The following is a 15,420-nucleotide window of genomic DNA, read 5'->3' as shown; positions in this document are numbered from 1 at the left end:
AGGAGGGATAAGTTAGATTACATAAATAAATTGGCTAGAAACAGAACTAAGTGCAAAGCGCAGACTAAATGCAGAACCCATCCAGAAGATAACCAAGAAATAAATACTCAAACCAAATATGGCAAAACTATATCCACAAATTCTCAAACTGCTTAATACTGAAGAATTTCTACACATGCTGATCAGATCCAATAATCAATACATAACTAGATAAAGAATTAATAGAAAAAGAACTGATGAAAGAAAACAAAAAAGTCCTTTGATTCCACATCCACTCCCAGACCGCTTACTAATTCCTAGTTCTCCAACGATGAGTATGGTAAGTCAAAATCTACTTCAAAATGACTCATGAATTTGAAGTTCACACCGTGGAATTGAAGTGAGCTTCCTGATGACGTGATCCTGTAAAATGCATTATTATACATTGAGGCCCAGCCATTGTAGTCACTTCTGGTCCCCATTGATGCTTCCAGTGTTTGGATCCAAATTGTTAAATGATGTCCAAGTGCTCATTCATACCCCTGGAAAAAGCCATAGACACCACAGTGTCTTCCAGAAAAATAACAATGCAGAAACTGTAGACACAATTACCCTACACAGTTCTCCTCTTAATAACACATCACAACTACCCACTGAAAAGTTGGCATTACAACATCACCCAAACCTCCATCAGAACAACAAAACATTACAGACTTTTGAAAACCCATGACCAATAAGCCTCCCACAATCAGCCCTTCTAGTTTTGACTTTACTTTTTAGAACTTCAGAACATGCCTACACACAATATACCAGCCCATTACCAGTCTCACTATGCAAACATTCAAACTACCTCCCAACTTACACCTATTAAAAAAAAAAAAAAGCGAGAGAGAGAAAAACATATAGGGACCAAAAGTTCAAAATAATAGAATCTCCAATCTCTTTTCTAAGACATTGGCTTTCAATGAATAAAAAAATCTTAGTAGGTTTATCCTTCTGTCCTTCCTTTAAACTGAACATCTTTGAACATTTCACAGACCTCAATAATTTCATTAATAAACTGACCTCAACTTCGATAGTCCAGAGAACACAGATCGCACAGACGCTGCTACAGACTTTCGTTGGGCACTTCCGTCGCATCATGGACTCCTCCCAGAACGCCTACAATGAAGACACCTCTGGGTTGGTGGCCAGACTGGATGAACTTGAGCGTATATGTTATTTCGGGCTGGACAGAGGGGTCTCAACACTTTTCAGAACTGGGAAAGGGGGCAGGCGGCTCAGATCACGGCCTCCAGCCTGGTGCAGAGTTACAAGAAGAGAAAGTTCCATGAGACAGATACATGATGCCTCTCCTGAGCCTGCACTTCCTGTTCATCACTTAGATCTTCTATGAGCGAGTGATGAAGGACACAATTCTCTGAGTGGATCACTTTGAATACAAAGCCAATTGCTGCAAGGGTTTCTGATCTACGTCTTTACATTTCCTGATTGTACATAAATAAAATATAAACGCTGAGCAGGACCGGGGTTGTAAGGTCTTTATGTTTTATACCACTTTGTTTTCTCACCTCTCCCAATCTGATACTCTAAGACTGTGGTGGTCTACCTGTTTGTTATAGGTCCCCTGACCTGACCAAAGGGCCATACATATTGTGCAGGATATGCAATGTTACAGAATATTGTCAGAGACTGTGGGTATGCTACAAGAGATTGTCAAAGACTACAGACATGCCATAACTGAAAGAAATAAATTATATCCAGAGGAATATTTTTATGAATATTTCCTTTTAACGTTCCTGAGTAAACACCTAGGCAGAGAATATGACGACTACTGCCTGGTGGGGTCTCTGGGTTCTACAGTAAGTACCAAAGGGCCACCTGTTGCCCTCATGCCATAGCTTGGGCACCATTTGCTCGAAGTAGTGAATAATATTAAAATGCCTGTTATAGAAATATACAGTATTTGATAATGAATTCCTCCTCCCACCCCCGCCTCCAGGACTTCTCCAGGGTGTTACCCATCCTCTGGAACTCCCTGGCCCAACCCATCAGATTATCACCTACTCTCCTTTCCTTTAGGTGCACCCTGAAAACCCACCTCTTCAGGGAAGCCTACCCCACCCCCTGCTAACTTGCCGATCTCCTCCACTCTTCCTACCACTCCATCCCCCACAGCTTTCTCCTCCTGTGCCACCATCCCCTCCCTCCTAGATTGTAAACTCGAAAGAGCAGGGCCCTCAATCCCCTCATGTTTTGCATTGTATTGGTATTGTTCTGTCACATGTTCTGTCCCCCTTTGTAATGTACAGCGCTGAGCGAACTATTGGCGCTTTATAAATACTGTATAATAATAATAATATAATAATAACCTTAAAAAGATAATATGCTATGAACTGAAAAAACAAAAAGTAACCACAAATTCCAACATCTTCCTGATAATAACCCAAGGTGATAAAGTTACCCAAAATGCTATCCTATACACTTGTCCTGATAACGATTGTGAAATAGACACCTTTCTTTACACCCTTATAGCCACTCTATTCAAAAAGAAATCCAACTTTAAGCAAAGGGACCTACATGGACCATTTTTAAACACTGGTAATGGACAAATTCCATAAAATAGCCAAACCTGAAAAAAATACAAATATACATACTTGAATCTAACTAAATCTTATCATTAGAAATGCTGTAAAAGTATGGGAAGGGGGCACACTGTACTGCAAAATATGACAATATTTAAAAGAAACACACAGAAATCTCAAAGGCAAAAAATCTTATAATGAAATCCCACATATACAACCCTCTTAAAGAACACAAAAAGAGCAATGACCTTAACCAAGCCTTCAAAAATAATATGACCAAAACTGAAAAAATCTTTCTCTTTATACCCCACCCATTAGTTTTCTTTTTTACAGTCTGCAGATGATACATAAATAATTGTGTCATATCTGGCTATAAACTCGCTCACCATAAACCTGTCCAAACTCAAAGGTTTTAATTTACAGAGATATTTCACAAAACATCAGTCTTACCTATGCAACTCCACTCACCTATTACAGCAGCTCATTATCATGCACATAGTACTCTGTATTTCAATTCACTTTATACAAATACTGCACTGTATATCTCACAAATACAGACTAAAAAGTTTCTAGTTACACTGATTCACTCATGCCCATAAACAAAAACAATACTTGAAGGAATACATTACCTCCTAATCTCTAACCTATTATCATTCAAAAATACTGCAAATGTTATACAAAAGGCAATGTTATGGGCACCAAGTTTGTACATAGCGATGCAAATCTTACTAAGGGCTACCTGGAGTGCAAAGTTTTTAATCTAGACACACTCTATAGTTCAAACATCATTTTGTACAAAAGGTATATATGTAGCGTTACCCCCGAAGGGGCTGCCTCAGTTTGTTCACTCCGACACTCTGCCTCTCAACCCCAAGAACTGTCTCAGCACCAACTGACACCCCTGGCAATAGTGTAAGTGCAAGGACCAATGAAAAGCACAAACGTTATAATAAAACACAGAGATCAGCTTTACTGTAAGACCTCTATGGGAAGTAATAAACATTGACAACAGGTATATGTTAGGTGAATCAATAGAACAGCAAATACTGTGATCGAACGTAATATAGCTCACTTTTACACTCAGGCTGCTTTCAGGGGATTCCAACTGTGAATAACCCCAAGAGCAAACACTTAAATGGCAACCTCAAAGTGGGTCTAAACCCCTTTACATAATTTTGGCTCTATGATGTCCAAGCAGGAGGAGAGCAGAAGAATGACTCTCTGTTGTGTCAGACTTCTCCCTTCTAACCCCCGACGCCACAAGCCCAGTAGGTAAACACTGTTCCTACACTGTACCCAACTGATGCTTAATAGCTACTTTCCAAGGTAAAGCTATTCCCTCACACACCATGCAGTATAGAGGCCTGAATACCCATGCGCGTGCCCGTATGGCACCAGTAACTTCAGTCTCTTGGAAACAGGATGAATCTTGGGATCTTCAGCTAGCCACTTTCGTTGGTGCACTTAAACTCCTATGGTAAAGTACAATTGTAATCCTGTGGCAGTATTTGTATAGCATAGCAAATACTGTGTCTGTTTAGCAGGGCCATCTACACAACCCAGTGCTTGGTGAGTATGGGCGAAGTGTAATGTCTCTGTATGTGTGCAGTGTTCCTGTCATCTGCCAATGGGCAAAATCCCTCTCACCAGATCCTGTGACTAAGACCCAAACGATCATCCTGGAAATGACAGGCTCCTCTGGTCACCTGACGATGAGCGCTTCACTCTGTCGGTGTAGGCACTGTATTGTAGGTCCACATTTCTCAGTTTGGATGTTCCCCTGACTGATGCAGATAACTCAGCATGTGTCAGGGCTCCCAGGTATGACCAGAGATGTGTGACTGATGCAGGGAAACGCAGACTTCAGAAATGTGATAAACAATATAATTTATTAACACTAACCATACAAACATAAACGCAGGGCAATACTAAACATAATACAGTGCAAACAAACCAAACCAACCACCCACAGATAACAGTACATACAAGCAAGCGTCGTCAGGCAGGCCGGGTCAATATCAATTGGGCAGGTAGGTACGGGGGGAGCAAGCAGAGAATGGTCGGGATCACAGGCCAGGTTCAGCAGGTAGCAAGCAGCGAGGTACAGAGGGTCAGACAGAGGGGTGGTCAGGGTCACAAGCCAGGATCAGAGCAGGAGAAGTCAGCAGCAGTTCAGATCAGGGTCAGCAAAGGAACAGAAACAGGATGCAGGACAGATACAGGGCCCAGGACAAACACAACACCAAGGCAGAGTCTGCAAGTCTGGCCATCCCTTAAATACCCCAGTATCATCAGTTCCAGGTGTTAGCTGGCTGAAAGGTTGAGTCTCTGATTGCTGGGAGCACCCGCTGGCCAGCCCTGGTACTGCAGATCAAAAGGCAGGTGAGTCCCACCATTGCTGGCCAGTCCATTCCTAACAGCATGCTGTGAACTGACCCTAAGCACTTCTCTGCTAGGTCCAGACTGTTACCTTGCCACATGCAGACTGCTTCCCCTCAGGAGAAACAAGATGGAGTCCTCCACTCTGCTCTCACTAAGCATGCTAGTCTTTGCAGTTCCATTTCTACAGCATATAAGCCTATCAGGCCATTTCTGTTTAGGGCTACATATTTCACAATGCTTTGCAGCTGCACCTCCTGCTTGAGAAAGTCCCTGTCATTGACTCCTTTAATGGCTCTTTTGATTGGCTCTCTCTCTCTATTACAGTCTGAGAGGAGAAGGGAGGGGCTAAAATCCCTCACTGTGCAAGTGTCAGGGTTCAGAGGAGATGCAAGTCAGCAGGTTACAGCAGTCACAAATAGGATTAATTTCCTCCGCTATATATAGATGACCTAAGTGTAATATAGAGTGCTGACAAAACAGACATCTTGCCTTTTGAGACTACCCTTAATCTAAATTAGGGCAGCTTCACTTTCATCTTTAACTAAGATAGCAGGACCATAGAAACATAGAAAAGTGATGGCAGAAAAAAGACCAAGTGGTCCATTGAGTCTGACATTTGTTTTTGCTTTATTTGGTCAACAGTACAGGCATTAGAATGTTTTGACAGCATAAATGCTTGGAATAGAGTGAAAAGTATGAGATGTCGCGCTATATATAAACAGAAAACAAGGTAACAACATAAAAAGGATTTTTTGAAAGATATCCTATAAACCAATACTACACCTATACTACTGTGGCATTGCTATGGGGTTGTGGACCACACTTAGGTGACACCCGCGAGAGGGGTGACACCCAGGGCCACCATGAAAGAGGAACAGCCCATACAGATGTGCAGGCCTAGGTGAGGCTTGCTACTATGGGAACCTGCGTTGCCACACATATCCTCCAGGGACCGGACCAGCAGCGCAAATAAACACTCGCTCCATTATTGTGTGTGACAGGTAGCCACAAGAGGGACGGGTGCCGGCTGCTCAGTTCTGCATACCTAACCTAAGAGCCAATGGAGCCTGGCCTAGGCTTATTCTCTACTCTAATGTTACATCCTCAGGAGAAGAAGAAGGAAGAGACTAGGCAGAGGGACTTCTGTCTGGAGAGCAAAGCTGATCTGAGGTCTGTAATTGGCCAGATGCAAACACAGCAGGTGAGCAGAGTTACATTGGGTAGAAGATTTGACCTGCGGGGATTGCATTGGGGGCTTTACATTGGAGGAACTGCACATTACACTTGTAGGATTGTACTGGGGGGATTTACATTGGGAGTATTACACTAGGGGAGATTACACTGGGGGATTACACTTGGGGGTATTAAATGGGGAGGTCTATACTGGGGGGTATTAAATGGGGAGGATTAAACTGGGGGATTACACTTAGGGAATGTACATGGGGGATTACAATGGGGGGTACACTGTGGGGAATTTACATTGGGGGGGTTTACACTGAGGAGATATAATTTGGAGGGAGTACACTGAGGAGATTAACATGGGGGGAATATACTCCAGAGGATTTACACTGGGAGGATTAACATCACTACTATTGTAATTATATGTAGTGGTACATGGGGAAAAAAGTATTTGGGGGGAATGTGACATCATGTTTTACTGCACCAGGTGACACTAATCCTAGTGATGCCACTGCTATACTACCAGATGCTGCTATAACAGTATCCCTTATGATACTATAATCAGTACTGTTAATAAAGAAGATAGCAGCGCTCAAAGTTATACCAATAAATCTTAATGTGCAAATGTCTGTAGTTTTGTAATGTGCTTGTACTGTACATGTTTAGTCATCTCTGAAAAAAATTAAAGATTTTCCAATGCAAATGCCTCCTTGTCAATATCATTAAATAAAATGTGCAAGACGAGAATAAATATGTGTGAATTTGACTATATACAAATCTGTCAAAAAGACTCACTATGTGCATCAAAAACAGTACAAAATTATTAGAAAAAATCAGTGCTCAGAGAAAGAATGACAGCTTGCAAAAAAAGGTCAATATGAAAAAACCCTCTAGGTAAGTACATGTGAGATGCAGTGCCAAAAAATTAATTATACATAAATCTATCCATAAGCCTGAGAAACATACAGCGCACACTGTACCCGGGGACTGTCACATGGCATGAGACGTTATCACAAAGTCATTGCATTTGGGTGCCGGCTCTGATGGTGAAATTATATAAGCTGGTTGCTGCCTTTAAATGAACTGAAGCTTATAGAGAAGTGGATTCTGCCTGGGGTGATTTATAGAGCACTTTAGCTGCAATACTGTATACTGTGTAGCCATACTCTTGTAAGTGCAGAGTGTTGATGAAGGTCTCGGAATGCTCACAGTCTAGAAGTCACTGATTGATTTGGTAATCCACATATGAATTGGTGGAAGATTTCTGCACAAACACATTTATGAACTGGTGGAACTTTTTAATTATTTGTATGAGTAATGAATTGGTCGACGTTTTATTAATTATTAATTTATTCATTTTTGGATTCATTATTTCTTAATTTATGATCATGATTTTCACTTGATGTTTATACAAATTGTCATTTGATGCATTTATTATAATTTGAATAATTTATTTTCACAGCTTGCACATATAGATAGATTATATGTATAATTACTTTTTTGGGCTGCATGTCACGTAATAAATATAAATTGTAAGTGCCGCGTTGCTCTTTAAAAACCTCCCTTGCCATGGCCTTTATATCATTTCAAATTATGTGTTAGCAACATAAATAGTTTAAACCAAACCAATATTAAAGTATTAAAAATATATAAATATTTTATTAATCATGAGCAAAGACAAGCAATATTAAGATGTTCCACCTGAAACTAAATTCAGACAACCATGTTCAACCTGTCACGATCAGAGGATGAGACCACCTAGGACCATAAGCCAGTGGAAACAACTAAACAGGTGTACCCGGGTACTGGTCCTCGCAGATGCAGGAGCATCATGACCACACGCCAGCAGTGGTGTGTCAGAGTCGCAGGATCTAAGGAGTCATCCATTTTCACCAGAGCGAGTGGAGGTGTGCATGACTCTGACACCTGAGCTCCTCTTAGCTCTTGTATACAGCTCCAAAGGATAACGTCACCCGGCATCGCCCTATGGAAGTAGTCACTGATCATGTGACTTATTCAGATGTGCATCTCACATGCTCGCCCATTAACCTTTCATTAACCCTTCATTTTTCTGATCACAAATGTATGCACGTTGGGCTAATATATTATATCTTTATGAGCTCAGTTTTGAAGATAACCACTAAAATAACTTCCCTATTAAAAATCCTGAAATATTAATTGCATTACTTTACTCCTACTATATCATATACTGAATAATACTACATATTCTCAATAACCCCATCTATCGGTAAGGCGTAATGTCAATTCTTCTTCAATAACACATAATAAAATACATCGAGAGATAAAGGTAATATAACAAAAAACAAAGATGTGGTCTGAGGAGCCCACACACATTAGCAAAAATGAGTTGCCACACTTTGAAAAAGTCCAAGAAGTGGGTGTGACGAAACGCATCAGCAGGGTGTCACAATCTATCCCCCCCTCCTCCCCAAACTGCATTGCTGCTCATCAGGCCACAAATGGAGCTTGTCATCTCTGACTGGACCTAGTGCATCACCTCACGGGGAGTGGCATGTGTTATGGACTGCCTCAGGATCTCTTTAAATCTGAATAGCTGGCTACTGGAACATAGCAGCGGCTGACTGGCTGGACACCAGATCATGCACTGTGCACAGTAAGTGGCGGTGACCTTATGCAGCTCTTTAGGTCATATCAGCTGCATTCACCATCCATGCAGGCTAGACACATTTGGAGGTTGCTGTTCAGGTACCGACACCAGTTTACTAGCTGCCTACAGCTGCGATTGCTATACCACGCATACTTAGTTTAGCCGCTATCAGGGATAGCACTGCTGGATATTAGTTCCTTCACAGACATACCACGGACTGGCATATCTCTGCTGCCACACCACTAGCTTGGAATCATTTACATCAGCAGTGTTTGTGATCCATTGACAACACATTCCGCACTGTCGCTTACATATATTTGTTGTCCACTACAGCCTATCCATCCATTCATCTGAGACTTTTGGATTACAGCGCATCCAGCCATACAGTGATTTTACATGCATTTCTTACTTCATACGCTTGGACAGTCTTTGTATTTTTCAGGACTGTGCTGCACGCTCTATGGACTGTAGTGGGCTTTCATTTAGGGTGCCCATACGTTAGGGTCCATCTGATACCTTTACCTTTGATACTGGCCCTGTTGAGGACCATTAGGATTGGTCCTTACTTTTTGGGCTTAGCTTATGTGGTATTAGGGGAGAGTACCAATAGGGGGGATCATCTAGGTGTGGATGGGTCCCTCAGCTCTTCCTTCTGTTAGGGGGTTTTTGGTGGGTGATCCCTTTCGGTTGAGGGGTTAGGCCTGTTCTAGGGAGTGGGTCTTAAGTAGTGGGGGGGTTTGGTTTAGGTTGGGGGGTGGTGTTCTTCTTGGGGGGGGATACAGGTGGTTCAGAGGGTGGGGGGTTCGGGTCACTGACCTGTGATGTTTTTATTATATTTATGTAATTTTCAATACATTTTCTATGTGTAGTAGCCCTGTGGGTGTGTACGCCTACTTTCTTCTTTTGATTTGCAGGATAGAGGTAATATAGTGCTAAATAATACAATAAAATTAATATGGATTACACTCATTATATTCAGCAACAAATACACTTTAGATATATGGTGTCCCCTTATCTGCCTTATATTCCTAAAAATTGGAGAAAAAACAATGTACACCAATTTCTATATTGAGAGCCAATGAGACCCAGAGTATCCAATTCATATATCCATCCGGTCTCATTTTTTTTAATATTCCCCTATTCAAATCAGAGCCTCTCCAGTGAGTGTTAATTTTATCTACCGCATAAAAATTTAATCCTCTCAGGTCCTTAGTGTGGTTCAAATTAAAGTGTTTGGAAACACTGTGTTTTTTGAAGCCCTTCTTGATAATATTGATGTTTGTTTATCCTGTTAGCTTTCTAGTGGGGCATACTGGGGGCCACATGGGTACTCCAGTATGCAAGATAAACTTATCAATACAATATTTACATGCGGTAGATTTAGAAAGGAATTCAGTTTTCTTTCTTTTCTTAATATATAGTCTTACAGGCATGGAATCTACTTTACTTATAAAACCCTTTTTGATTAAAAAAAAAAGTGACTGTTTACCTTTTAACGTTTGGCACATTGTGGACCATTTTAGTTCTCAATGCTGGCACGCTCCTATATGAGTTTAATTTTTTCGAGTAACAGTCTATTCAGCGTCTTGTGCTCTATTTTTTTTATATTGCCTATTAAAATTAGTAATAAAGGGAAATTATTCCTGTCAATCACTCTTATTCTTTGGTTGTAATAATTTCTCAATTTCTATATGTTTCACCAATCTTTTTTTTTTTCAAGTTCCTCTTTCCTATATCCTTTATTTTTCTAAAAACCTCTTCAATAATACTGCACTTTGTGTATCATAATCAATATCCAGATTACAATTCCTTCTTAGTCTCATACAAGGTGGTATCAATTAGTTATCGAGACTAGTTTTGTAAAATGCCAACAGATGGCAGCATGAGACTGCACACACTGGACACACCGACCTTCATATTTCAACATACCAAAAGACATTGTCCTGTGTACATAGGGAGCTGTGCATCTGGTGCTATTCTGACTACTCTGCTACTTCAGCATGGACAGCAGGTTAGAACAAAGAGCAAACATGAAATTCTGTGTGAAACTGGGCAAATTGCTGAATCTATGCAATGTTGTCAAATGGTGACCTTTGAGCTGGATCCTCATCTTTGGGAAGAGGGCATTTTTGAGGGTTGAGCTCGTTGAAGGTCTTCTTGATCTCTTGTCGTCTTCCAGTGATGTTCTTCCACTCTTGAAGCACACGTGCCACTCAAAACACCCCAAATGTCTCTGTGACAGATTTGTCAATAACGTCAATAAAGACTCAAATAGTTTTACTTGGTGCGTGTTTCAGGCCTTTATCTAAAATCCTCAGCTTATCTTTAAAGTGACATTTCTCAAGTTAAAAATTTCTTCACCTAAAATTCTCTTTTTGTTTTGTTCCTTGCCCCCCCCCCCCCACGCACATCCTCTTGGTTTGTACTTTCCCATCTTCCTGTCTTCCTGGACCTCTTCTACTGCACCTTGTTAGAGTCCTTCCATCCCCTTCATCCCCCCCCCCAATTTGGTGTGGCCTCTGATCCACTCTAAATCTCCTTGTCTGGGGCCTTTATAGCTTTCCTCAGGGAATAACCCCAAAATTGTCTCTTATTTCCTCCATGATTTGGCCCTCTCTGCATCCCCCCCGGACTCTCCTGTGACAATGGGTCAAATCTATTATATACTGCTACTCTGTTTCTCAAGGTATTATTTTATTCCCTCTTCCTAGCTTCATAAAGGTTGCATTGTCCTTGTGGGAGCTGCATTCTTCTCTTTATTCTCCACTCTTTTCCATGTGTTTTCCTTCTCTTCCATTCCCACAATATGTGCACCCAAGGATATTATTTCTCTCTCAAATGATGTGTCATTAGAATCCAAAGCTCTTTTATCCTCCTGACATTTGTACATATTTTTATTTTTATAATCCATGGTGTCTCTATCATACTTTTCAGCTTTTGTTCCTAATATCCATGTCAAGTTTGGTCAAAAACTCTTGTTATTGTTGTGATCTTTCTGTATATTCTCCTAGTTCTTTGAATGGTGTCAGCTTATCTTTCAACACAGTTATTTCTGATTCAGCGGTGTTCAGTTTTTTCTTTCTCCTCTGTACAATTAATTCCAAAAATGTTTCTCCCTGTGATTGAAAAACTGGCACAATTGTTCCAAGTCTTTATCCTCCAAACCATCATTGGAGACTATTTCCCACCCTAATCTCCTCGGGGTGGATATACAGTATATATATATATATATATATATATATATATATATACAGTGAGGAACAGAAGTATTTGAACACCCTGCGATTTTGCAAGTTCTCCCACTTAGAAATCATGGAGGGGTCTGAAATTCACATTGTAGGTGCATTCCCACTCTGAGAGACAGAATTTAAAAAACAAAATTCAGGAAATCGCATTGTATGATTTTTAAAGAATTTATTTGTCTTGCACTGCTGAACATAAGTATTTGAACACCTGAGAATCAGTGTTAATCTTTGGTACAGAAGCCTTTGTTTGCAATTACAGAGGTCAAACGTTTCCTCTAGTTCTTGACCAGGTTTGCACACACTGCAACAGGGATTTTGGCCCACTCCTCCACACAGATCTCCTCTAGATCTGTCAGGTTTCGGGCTGTCGCTGAGCAACACAGAGTTTCAGCTCCCTACAAAGATGTTCTATTGGATTTAGGTCTGGAGACTGGCTAGGCCACTCCAGAACCTTGATATGCTTCTTACTGAGCCACTCCTTGGTTATCCTGGCTGTGTGCTTTGGGTCGTTGTCATGTTGAAAGACCCAGCCACGACCCATCTTCAATGCTCTGACTGAGGGAAGGAGGTTGTTGCTCAAAATCTCACAATAAATGGCCCCATTCATCCTCTCCTTAATAAAATGCAGTCGTCCTGTCCCCTTTGCAGAAAAGCACCCCCAAAGCATGATGTTACCACCCCCATGCTTCACAGTAGGGATGGTGTTCTTGGGATGCAACTCATCCTTCTTTTTCCTCCAAACAGACGAGTGAAGTTTAGACCAAAAAGTTCTACTTTGGTCTTATCTGACCACATGACTTTCTCCCATGCCTTCTCTGGATCATCCAGATAGTCATTGGCAAACTTCAGATGGGCCTGGACATGTGATGACTTGAGCAGGGGAACCTTCCGTGCAATGTATGATTTGAAATAATGACGGCCTAGTGTTCTACCGACAATGACCTTTGAAACTGTGGTCCCATGTCTTCATGTCATTGACCAGCTCCTCCCTTGTAGTTCTGGGCTGATTCCTCACCTTTCTTATCATCAGTGATACCCCACGAGGTGAGATCTTGCATGGAGCCCCAGTCCAAGGGAGATTAACAGTCGTCTTTAGCCTCTTCCATTTTCTAACAATTGCTCCAACAGTTGATCTATTTTCTCCAAGCTGCTTGGCAATTGCCCCGTAGCCCTTTCCAGCCTTGTGGAGGTCCACAATTTTGTCTCTGGTGTCTTTTGACAGCTTTTTGTCTTGCCCATGGTAGTAGTTGGTGTCTGACTGACTATGGGGTGGACAGGTGTCTTTAAAGAGCTCAGACAGGTGCTACTAAGTGAGATTAATGAGTGGAGTAGAGGTGGACTTTTTAAAGGCACAGTAACAGGTCCTTGAGAACCAGAATTCTTGCTGTTTCTTAGGTGTTCAAATACTTATGTTCATCAGTGCAAGACAAATAAATTCTTTAAAAAATCATACAATGTGATTTCCTGAATTTTTTTTTTAATTCTGTTCCTCAGAGTGGGAATGCACCTACAATGTGCATTTCAGACCCCTCCATGATTTCTAAGTGGGAGAACTTGCAAAATCGCAGGGTGTTCAAATACTTCTGTTCCTCACTGTATATATATATATATATATATATATATATATATATATATATACACACAACAATATCACAGACATTTGCACATTACGATTTACTAGTATAAGGTAACAACATAACCTTTGACATAGGCAGTCAGATAGTCATAGCAATAAAATATTCTACCTTTCTGGTTTCAGCTACCCCAAAAGTTCTTGTAGAGTTTATGATAAAACACGGAACCATTGATTAACTTAGGCATATTTTATATTTTATTTGATAATCAGGTTACAAAGTGTGAAACAAAGGAGTGCTTAGTCATTGAAATGGGAACCCCGCAATTAGATATGCCACTACATAACAATTTCAGATAGTGTTTAAACAGAAGGTCACAGCAGCTGGTGTTGTAGCCAGTTGCAACATCAGCAATAGTTTTATATAGATACAGAATGGAAAATGTGGTCACAATTAAAGTATAAATCACAGAACAATATAAAAGTCTCAGTGCACTAAGCTCAATTCAGACTTGAGGATGCCTGTTGGACTATTCCTGCCCTATATTAGACAGTGGATGGTGTAAGCACATGCCTATAGTTATTGTAGTTATTGTGTCCATCTACACGGAAGTTGGATATTCTAAGACCTAGTGTAAGCCACTAGTGTGGTATAGAGGCAAGCAGTTCTAAATGTGAAAGATTTATACAGTCTAGGTTCTTACAAACACAACTATGGTGGGAGCAAAAATTTTGCAAGTATACCTTTTCTAACTGGGTTTATGCCTCTGTGCACATGAATAGCCCACTTAGATCTTTTGATTTCATTTTCACAGTATTTAGTGCTATGATGAATCTGTCACAAGCTAAACAGTTTACAGCAAAACTTTTTTTATGTTCACAAAGGATTTAATTTCTGGCAAATAGCTACATTCCCCATAGATACATTTCTTACTGAGTTCCGGTGATTAGGCACAAATTATTGTGTGTATTGTAGTTAAGTTGTAAACATGCTGGAAAACTGTCTGCCTCGAATGTTTTATTTCTTTCAGAATATTAATCTAATGTGTTCAGTACTTTAGCTTCCAGACACATCCTTCTTTTTGGCCTTTTTGGCAAGTATAACATTTTAAAATACTTTTTAGTGTTATTCATCCTGTACATTTTTATTTTTTGTACTTTCACCATGAGATATTAATGTGCTTGATGAGCTTATTTCCAATGCTCTTCATATTTTAAAGGCATCTACTAATCGAGAGGTACAAACAGCCACATATTGTGTACATATTCCAATAACTATATATCTTATATTAGGTTTACTAACCAATGTATAGCTACACACATCTGGATCTTTAAGAAAACACATACATCTATCTTTTTTATGTATTAAATGTGTACTAACACAAAACAGATATTTTATTTCACCTCTTTCTATATTCATAAACCACTTTTCAATCAGCACAACACACCCTAAAATATTATTATAGTGCTCTAAATAGTTGCTGCTAAAACACTGTTAGTGACTTCACAACACCTGTACCAAAATGAATAACAATAAAGTATAGCACAACAGACTAATATCTCATATAAAAATAAATAATAACAATAATTAAAGTCCCATGAAAAAGTCTCTTCTAACACCACTGTGCATTGTATATAAGATAAATCTTCTCTCTTCTTCAATGCCAACCATGTCACCACCATTAGATGAAAAACCTGCTACCTCATTTTATGACCTCACGAATAGGTCATTATGTGCTCGACAGGTGGATGCCCTCTGTGATCTTCCTTCAGCTCCTCTCCCGGCACCGTCACAGTATACACTCCTCCAGCTGATGACCTCATATAATATGTATTATGGAAAACAGA

This window comes from Staurois parvus, unplaced genomic scaffold (genome assembly GCF_062004578.1).
Source record: "Staurois parvus isolate SC_StPar_1 unplaced genomic scaffold, SC_StPar_1.0 ptg000015l, whole genome shotgun sequence".
Classification (NCBI taxonomy): domain Eukaryota; kingdom Metazoa; phylum Chordata; class Amphibia; order Anura; family Ranidae; genus Staurois; species Staurois parvus.
The sequence above is the reverse complement of the archived record's forward strand: the minus strand, read 5'-3'. Positions refer to the sequence as shown.